Raw genomic sequence first — 9,856 nt, 5'->3', positions numbered from 1 at the left:
TTGGTATGGCAGCATGCCAGATGCAAATATTTGGTTTGGCTGCCCTTCAATTGTGCAATATACTCTATTGATTAGTGGATTGTAAAACTTTTCTATTTGCCTTTCATATGAATCTTTTGGTTCCTCAAACAACATAAGTATTCCCTTCATTGACCTAGCTGGTGTATTCAAGTTAATGTTCCAGATTGGATCAGCCTGGCTTTTTGAAAGTGTACTGTGATTCAACACTCTTTCATAATAGATAGGCAGCTTAGAACTGTACTGATTTTCTATAAGTCTAGCCAGTTCAGGATGGTTTACAACATCAAACTCTAAAGAAATTCCAGACACCTTATACTTTGCTTCCGGGTCTTGTGAAAGCATAACACGATCATAACTATTGAAAGTCAGGTCGTATGACAGCCTGTCACGCAATGCTCCTTGATAGAAGGGAGGATGTGAATTTATGAGTTCAAAGTCAAGTGGAATACAAAATTTGTTTCCAAAAGCAACATTGACAGCGTTATCTTTTTTGTTGTCAGCTTTATCTCCTGCTCCTATTCTAACTTTTATCCCATTGTCTGACTGAATCCCTTGAAACACTCTGTTTTTCTTTTCATTGTCAGTCAACCAATTATCTGCATAAACTAAAAATACATCTGCATTATTCAATGACATCACTTCCCGCCCTTCCAGTTTGACAGTAATCTTCCTCACAATTGCTCTTCCTACATTATAAGCCAAAGTCCTATTTGCATCTGAGCCAGATTCTAATTCTAATTTGAATGATAGTCTTACAGTGCCTGGTACAATAACATCGTTCTTACCTAGATTAGGAAACCTAACAGTAAGTATTTCATTCTGATCAATAGTAGAAGGATTATTTGTAACTATAACTGTTTGCCTTATTCCTTTTACCCCGAGAGGCTCTTTCAGCCTTCTGTAAGGATCAAGAACAGAACCGAACGATTGTGCCATCTTTTTTTATTTTCAAAATAAAAAATAAGTTACAAATGGCAGAAGGTGGATTTGAAGATTTATTTGAGCCAGCGGACGACATGAGCGAAGCAATCCCTTTGGTTCCCTACCATCATTCACTGCATTATGAGGTGGCACGACATGAACTTCTGGAAGGTAAAGTTAGAGATTTCTACAAAAGTTTAGGAGAAGAACCTGATGTTTTAGATCCAAACCAGTTCAAAATGGAAGCAAATCATTTATATACAACTAGCGATAAAGGAGAAAAAGTCCAACTTACATATAAATCTAATCCTGCTAAGTTTCTATCAAAAGTTTCACTAAAACAAAAACTTACTGCTAATCGACTTAGGCAATTAGATATTGTGCCTAGCACACGGTCATCACCTTCCCATGTTGTTTCCTTACTTCAACAAGCAGAACTAGGACTACCAACTGCTACTCAAATAGAATCTGTTCCATTGCAAGATCTTAATAAACTTGCAGATGAGGCTGATCAACTTATACAAGAAATAGAGACTTCTTTTTCTGAGGAAACTTCACTGAAGACTCCACATGAACTATTACCTATGAGAGAAATAGAAGCCCTTAATCAATCACTACAAACCATCAGAGGTGAAATAGCAAATAATCTGTCAAAACTAGGTCAGCTGGATGAAGATATAAACAAAGAGAAACAAAAACTTGCTGATGCTGATGATTTGAACCTAGAACAAGAAGTAAAAAACAGAATTTCTAAGCGTTTAAAAGATTTGCAGGAGGAGAAAGCCATAAGGTTAGAAGTTCTAAGTAACAATAGAGAACAACTGAGAACACAGGTCAGCAGAATAAAAAATACAATTCAAAGAATCCTTTACGAAGACACAACTCTTGCTGAAAGAATTAGAACGCTTTTCAGAGAGCAGGGAATCACAATAGCTAGTATACTAACTGCGTTAGGATTTGCAATAAGCACATTAGTGTTAACACTCACAGGTGGCACTGTCACACCTCCACCTCCACCTCCACCTTCACCTCCATCTGATCCGGGATGGGTAAAGAAACAACTCAAACACATTGCAGAACTATTAAAGAAACTAGCAGCAAAAGCTTTGGGTGCACTTCCAGGAATCATTGGTTCAATTGTTAGCTGGCTGTTATCTTTTGCAGGTAAAGTTGTTGGTTTCATGGCTGAACATCTCTGGACTCTAATAGTTTTAATTGCAGGTGTTCTGCTAACGAGAATAAAGCAAAAGTAAGCCTACACCCACTCCACCAATTACTAGAGCAGTCTTCTGCGATTCATGATCATCACTAATACTAACAGCTTGATCATCACTAGTGACAGAATGATCTTCACCTGCAGCGTGATCTTCACTTGTCACGCTTTGTTTCTGTTCATTGTGATATGGCTGTAGCATCGTTCTGATTTCTGAATTCAGTTCTTCACCCTTTCCAAGCGGCTGGGTGTCGCTAGCAATAATGATTTCATTGTTATAATTTGTTATTGTTCCAATCTGCAGCTGGAGATCAGAAGGTAACATGTAAAGGCCGTTACCAACAGCAAAGTCAACTTTTGATCTTGCATAACGGAGAGAGTCTTGATACCTTTTGATGCTGGAAGGCAGATCAACTGCAGAGTTTATGACATCTTCTAAATTTGATAACAACTGTTTCTGTGCACCAAACCCTGTGCTTGTTCTCATTATGTTTGATCGTGTCTGCGCCTGCGAGCCTAGCAAGCACCACGCATATGTTCGGATAGATTCATTGATCCTTTCAACACCTGATCCAGTGAAACCTTTGCCGGTGTCTAATATAAAAGTAGTCCATGCATTGTGGTGCTCTTGTTCTATTGATCCTAACTGTACCTGCACATTTGAAGAAAAAGATGTATGACCTGGCCAGTAATCAAAATTATACCTCCTGTGGACACCCCATAAATATAGTGTTCCCATGCCATGGTTTTTGTCTTGCTTTTGCCTAAAGTCGGTCTTAAAATCTATATTGAATTCATTGCAGAGACGCTCATACACTTTCATGTTTATCCTATTGTTGAATGGGTTCCAGCTCTTTTCATGCGGCATTGGTGCCTGAAGTTCAGACAAGATTCTCCTGCACTGATAGTAAACGTGAAATGTGTACACACACTTTGTCAGTAAGTTTGAATTATTCATGTGGTCTGCATAGGACACTCCACATCCTGTGGTTGCACAGAATATTGCAAAGTTTAACTGATTCTGATAGAACTGAATTGGGTGAGAGTTCCACATCTTTGGAACACTATCATTTTTGATTGGGGGATTTAGGTAAGAATGGAATGGGTCAGGCACTTTAACGCGAATGGATTCTGTTTCTGTTACAGCAAAGTCCAACTCATGGAAAGAAATAGTCTTTGGATTGTAATATGGTCCAGTTTTGTATTTAACATCTTTGTTGAATTTATACTGACTCATTTTTGTTGTTGAATAAAAAATGTTTATCACACTAACAAATGTGAAGACTGGTGTGCCAGTTAAACTTGCAAACCCTATCAACAATCAAAATGGAGGAATGAAAGTTGCACTGCATGAAATTATGTACAAGGTTACTTGGTATAATATCAGTAAAAAAAAGGCTAACAACTGGGTTAGAATTAATGGTAAAACACATTCTGTAGAAGATGGTTACTATGACTTCTGCACTTTAGAGAAAGAATTGTTTGCTCCAGTAGGTATTACAGCGAGTTTAAATCATGCAAGTCTCATTGCTACTCTTACTATGCCCAAAACTAGAGAAGTAAACGTTGAGTTTCCAACCAAACTCCTTGATATGCTTGGAATTACAAATTTATACAAGGGAACACGTCCCATTGACATGGATGTTAACAGTGTACTGTTTGTTCACATGAGAGAGCTTAACACATCCTATAATCTGTTTAATGATCAGCGTTCTGATCTGCTTAGGATTCTTCCACCGAGTGATGCCTCTTTTTGTAAAATGCACGTGCCAACATTTAAGACACTTCAGTTCAAGGACTTGGAGGAAGGGTGTCATGAATTCCTACACATTGATCTGAAAAATCAAAGTGGACAACCAGTTGATTGTTTGTTTAACATTACATTGGAAATAGTTCCATAAAATATTGAGTATTAAAATGTCGAGTGGACCTACAATAGCTTATCCTGTTGCATGTTCAACTATAGAGTTGAAAGATTTAGCAGACGCTATCGACTTTGAGAGCAATGCTGAAGTTGGTGCAGTGTATGCATTCGAGTTTACAGACACTGGTCATTACAAGAGAAAGGAAATCGACGATGAAAAGAAACCAAGATTCCTCAAACTAGGTCAAATCCGTGATGTTAATGTACCTGATCCAATTGTCGATGACATATACTACATGTGGAAACATCAGAATAAAAAATGGGTACTTAGTCCTGTTATAAAAAAGATTGACTGGGAAATGAAGTTTGAATTTGTGAGTCCATACACTCTTGTTGGAAAAGACGACACATTCCGTAAGTCAATCAATGCTAAACCACTAATTGTTAGCCTTGTTCCTGCGTTTAACAGCAGGGGAGAAGTTGCAGTTAAACCTTTCCATAAGAACAACTATCTCATTCACAGAAAACAAAGTGTTGAAAAGGACGCTGACACCATTGTCGATTTTATACCCAAGCTTCCAATAGGGCAGAATGCAACTATGATATTTGATATAGTTGTCAGGAAAAGGGAAGAAACCACAAACACTGTTCTAATGAGAGGAATAAATCTCAACTGGAGACCATTAAATGTTGAAGAAGTCAGAGTATTTATTGCTGTTCAAAAGGATTCTAACACAATAAAAAAACAGACGTCAAACCAAAATGTTGTTGTTAACGCAGATATAAATAATTTAACAGAAATAAGAAGTATTAATCTTACTTATCTTGATTTGATTGCTTTCTACTATACAGATAAGGTGTTAAGCAATGAACAGCTTCAAAGCTTAGCAGAAACACTGGCCAGTGAGAATTAAGATAAATATTTTATATTTTGCATTAAAAGATGACTAGCAGTGTGAAGCTTTATCCTAATATTGATGAAAGTGCAGCAGAAAGTCAACAATTCAGACTGGCACACATTAGTAATATACAAAAACAACTAGAAGATGAATTAGAAAAATATTCTCGCGCTAGACGTAAGTACTCAACAACTTACAACAGCCTTTCTAATGCCAGCACTGGTTCTACTATCCTTGCATCAGCTGCAGGTGTAACGGGAACAATTCTGTTAGCTACCGGAGTAGGGACTCCAGTTTCTCTAATCCTAGGTGGTGTCGCAGCAGCAGTTGGTGGTTTATCATTTATAGCATCAGCTATAATGAAAAAAATTGTGAAAAAGCTTGAAAAACACGAATCCATTTCCACTCTTGCATCATCAAAATTGTCTAGCCTAAAACTGTCTATCAGTAAAGCACTTGAAGATTCAAAAGTTTCTGACGAAGAATTCAAACAGATACAAACAGACTTTGATGACTACAAAAGTAAGAAAGCAAGTATTCAAACAAAAACACGAGCTGAATATAACAAGCCACTCGATATAGAAGATCTGAAAAAGCAGTTTTTAAAAAAGGGGATTCAAATAGGACGGGAAGAAAAAGTAAAAATAGAATCACTTGTAAAGAGTTAACTATTCGTTTAGACAGTCACATTGCATGTATCAGATATAATTCTAACAGTGAAAGAACATATGAAGTAAAGTTTGTAAATGAGAGAGCGTATTGAGCTTAAGAATGTTGTATAAGAGAAAGGGAGAATGTACGTTCTGGGTTACTGATTCCGACAGACCCGGCATTGGTTCAAAACAACCTTACTTTACTGTATTTTTTTTTGGTATGGATTTATGCAGTATTTTTCTGATTTTGTCGCATGTTTCATTTTAGTAAAAGTTTAGTCCAGAAGCCTATTTTGCGTTAATATTTAGGGTCTGTCGGAATCGGTGAGCCAGAACGTACATTCCCCCTTTCTCTTGAGTGCAGGTGACTGAGGTGAGTGTGGTCTGAGTGCAGGTGACTGAGGTGAGTGTGGTCTGAGTGCAGGTGACTGAGGTGAGTGTGGTCTGAGTGCAGTTGACTGAGGTGAGTGTGGTCTGAGTGCAGTTGACTGAGGTGAGTGTGGTCTGAGTGCAGTTGACTGAGGTGAGTGTGGTCTGAGTGCAGTTGACTGAGGTGAGTGTGGTCTGAGTGCAGTTGACTGACGTGAGTGTGGTCTGAGTGCAGTTGACTGACGTGAGTGTGGTCTGAGTGCAGTTGACTGAGGTGAGTGTGGTCTGAGTGCAGTTGACTGACGTGAGTGTGGTCTGAGTGCAGGTGACTGAGGTGAGTGTGGTCTGAGTGCAGTTGACTGAGGTGAGTGTGGTCTGAGTGCAGTTGACTGAGGTGAGTGTGGTCTGAGTGCAGTTGACTGAGGTGAGTGTGGTCTGAGTGCAGGTGACTGAGGTGAGTGTGGTCTGAGTGCAGGTGACTGAGGTGAGTGTGGTCTGAGTGTGGTCTGAGTGCAGGTGACTGAGGTGAGTGTGGTCTGAGTGGGGTCTGAGTGGGGTCTGAGTGCAGGTGACTGAGGTGAGTGTGGTCTGAGTGTGGTCTGAGTGTGGTCTGAGTGCAGTTGACTGAGGTGAGTGTGGTCTGAGTGCCTGCACACGCTTTCATTCCCTGTCACAGTGCTTCTATCAATTGTGAGACAGGACTCTTTTTAGCCATTTCTTCTTTGCTACAGATATTGTCATTGTATCACCAGTAACTGAAAGCTGTTTGAACAATAGAGATATATATATACAGTGCATGTGAATGATTGTTTTAGCGTGAGGCAGCCACACTGTTAGGAGATCATTAACAGATAAGTTTTATGACATTTTTATACACACTTGTATGACTGTTCCTTTGTCGATAGTAATGAAGATCGTCATGTTATTTTCTGTCATTGTTCAACATAATGAAGATGGTCGTGTTATTTTCTGCTATTGTTCAACATAATGAAGATGGTCATGTTATTTTTTATGCTGTTCAACATAATGAAGATGGTCATGTTATTTTCTATGCTGTTCAACATAATGAAGATGGTCGTGTTATTTTCTGCTATTGTTCAACATAATGAAGATGGTCATGTTATTTTCTATGCTGTTCAACATAATGAAGATGGTCATGTTATTTTCTGTGCTGTTGAGTTGTTGAAGCTGAAATCCAGAGGTGTCAAATCATAGTGTTCTGATGAACTCGTGTACAAAGTGTATGGTGTTCACTTTTACAATCTGCAAGATTTTGATTTGAGAGGAAGAGGTTAGTGTTGAGTGGGTGGTCAGTGGCATGGCTGTCATATTGTCTTGTAATGTGCTGCTGCCAGTTTCACACAGCAACACATCTTTTGACATGCTGTACGTACTACATAGAGAGTTGAATTCATAGTCCTTTTTACACTGTAGTATGTCTTATGTACATGAAGTGTCACAAACTAAGAGTGATGCTATTTGAAGTGTATGACTGTATGTCACTGTAGATTCCATTCAGCCATCACAATGATACAAACTAAGAGTGATGCTATTTGAAGTGTATGATTGTATGTCACTTTAGATTCCATTCAGCCATCACAATGATTGTAATTGGTACTTCTGGTTGATTCTCTTTCTCCTTGGCGTCATCTTCAAATAATTGGCAAATAATAAGAAAGGGTTGACATTGTATATTATCTGTAGATCTATTCAATACAAATTGACTTGCGTTATTGTCGGAAGCCCTCGGTATTCATCAGGTTTATGTTTTGCTAAAATGGTTTAATTCACATGGCTGCTTCAATCAGCTGCTATGATTATAACTGAACGAGAGAAATGTTACTGTTAGATTTTTATGACATATTGCATTGTACAAAGTGAACATACACACACAAAGTTTATGGGCAGCGTTGTACCATATGACAGTGTACAGTTCATTAGAACTGGCTTGAACTGAAACTTGCTTACTCGCCTACTGCATTAATACTAATTGTGTATATGTGTGCTGAGCTTGCTTACTGAACAAAGACTGAGAAAGAAGTCTGTGAGAGGGAGAGTTAGTGTGTATGTAAAACGGTAAACGCTGATGTATTCCTTCAGTGTAGCACATTATTGAACTTGTTAACATCAGTTGTTTAGCAGATTTGAGTCGTTCCACCAATTAAACAAAGTAACCAGACTTGAGCAACAGTTCAGTGTGTGGTGATGGAAACAAAACATCACTGGCGTTGAACAAAGTAACCAGACTGAGCAACAGTTCAGTGTGTGGTGATGGAAACAAAACATCACTGGCGTTGCAGAAAGGATGGGATTTGTGTCAACATCTTGGGTCCGTCATGATTGGCGTAAACAACGTGATGTGGGGCAAAATCTTTTTCGGTTTTTAGGGGGGCTCCCGATCTGATGCAAAATGATGTCAAGCATGTGAGATTCCCGGGCTGCTTCCAAAGTCCTTTCCATTAATAGAGGATGTTTTGTTTTATACAAGCCTAATAGTGCTCTCCAGTTTTGTACTTTCCTTGGAGGAGAATTTTCATTGCATTTGTGTACTAATTAAATTGCACTTTTATTAATTTTTGTTGTTGTGCATGCATTGTATATCGTGAATTTGCAGTGTCCAAATGGCAATGCAACTGTCCTTTTTTCTTATTTTTAGACAAAGTATGCACTGGAGTTCTGATTTTGAGTGAAAGCTATGCACCGTGTTGAAATGATGGAGACACATGAACACAGGTACCAGGTGTTTGATGTATTGAGGGCCGTGGTTTACCCCCCGCGGGTTAGGGGGAAGAATTTACCCGATGCTCCCCAGCATGTCGTAAGAGGCGACTAACGGATTCTGTTTCTCCTTTTACCCTTGTTAAGTTTGTGTTTCTTGTATAGAATATAGTCAATTTTTGTAAAGATTTTAGTCAAGCAGTATGTAAGAAATGTTAAGTCCTTTGTACTGGAAACTTGCATTCTCCCAGTAAGGTAATATATGGTACTACTGTACGTTGCAAGCCCCTGGAGCAAATTTTTGATTAGTGCTTTTGTGAACAAGAAACAATTGACAAGTGGCTCTATCCCCTCTCCCCCCTTTCCCCGTCGCGATATAACCTTCGTGGTTGAAAACGACGTTAAACACCAAATAAAGAAAGAAAGAATGTTTGAGATGAAACGTTATATTCTGCAGTGGCATGGTGTTGTACATAGGGACGTATTGACAAAGGGCAGGCCTAGGGTGTTAACCTTACCAATCCATTCGTTCACATCACCCTCACAACTGTTGGTCCTTGTGCAAACCACACAAAACTTGATACTGTACTTCTTGGCAATATTGTGTGTAGTACTAGTAGTAGTAAACACAGCGCATCAGTACAAGAACTGAACTTGCCTGAGCAGCAAAACCATTTTGAGTCGACGGAAAGGAATCCACCTTTGTGATTGTAACTTTTATAGAGTTCATTATATACTGAATTTTGTGAGAATGTGTAAAGTTGGGTGCAAATTTCTTACATACGTATGTGTATGTGTGTCTGAAATCTATGTCTTTAACTATGTTACTAAAGTAGATATGTTCGCCTGCACAAACATGCATGCACTCATGCACACACACACACACACACACACACACACACACACACACACACACACACACACACACACACACACACACACACACACACACACACCACTGACACACGCACACACTCAAGAAAGAGACAATTGAAGACAAGGAGATGCCCGATATAGCACAGCAATCACATTCACATGACAGTCCTATGTTGAGGAACTCTGCAGGTTGTTTTCATGATGATACAACTGTACGTTTGTTGTGTCCATATCTACTGCTTACTTCTACTGGAAAGCGATCACCATGAGTTGTGTGATACTGTTAGTGCTAAACGTCTTTGTTACTTTGTGATTGTGTTCT

At 38.9% G+C, this 9,856-nt stretch overlaps 1 long non-coding RNA gene across 1 annotated transcript in view; it reads left to right on the top strand.

The window, feature by feature from the left end:
- The first annotated feature begins 5,933 nt into the window (after positions 1-5,933).
- LOC138945812 (uncharacterized) overlaps positions 5,934-9,856 on the top strand; it is a 5,375-nt gene continuing 1,452 nt past the window's right edge. Inside the window, exons 1-2 of the long non-coding RNA XR_011449126.1 lie at positions 5,934-6,385; positions 6,561-9,856. The exon at positions 6,561-9,856 is cut by the window's right edge and continues 1,452 nt beyond it. This is a non-coding gene — a long non-coding RNA (uncharacterized lncRNA). The remainder of the gene's footprint in view (positions 6,386-6,560) is intronic.

Source organism: Littorina saxatilis, linkage group LG13 (assembly GCF_037325665.1).
Source record: "Littorina saxatilis isolate snail1 linkage group LG13, US_GU_Lsax_2.0, whole genome shotgun sequence".
Taxonomy (NCBI): Eukaryota; Metazoa; Mollusca; class Gastropoda; order Littorinimorpha; family Littorinidae; genus Littorina; species Littorina saxatilis.
This window is presented reverse-complemented; position numbering and strand designations above follow the sequence as displayed.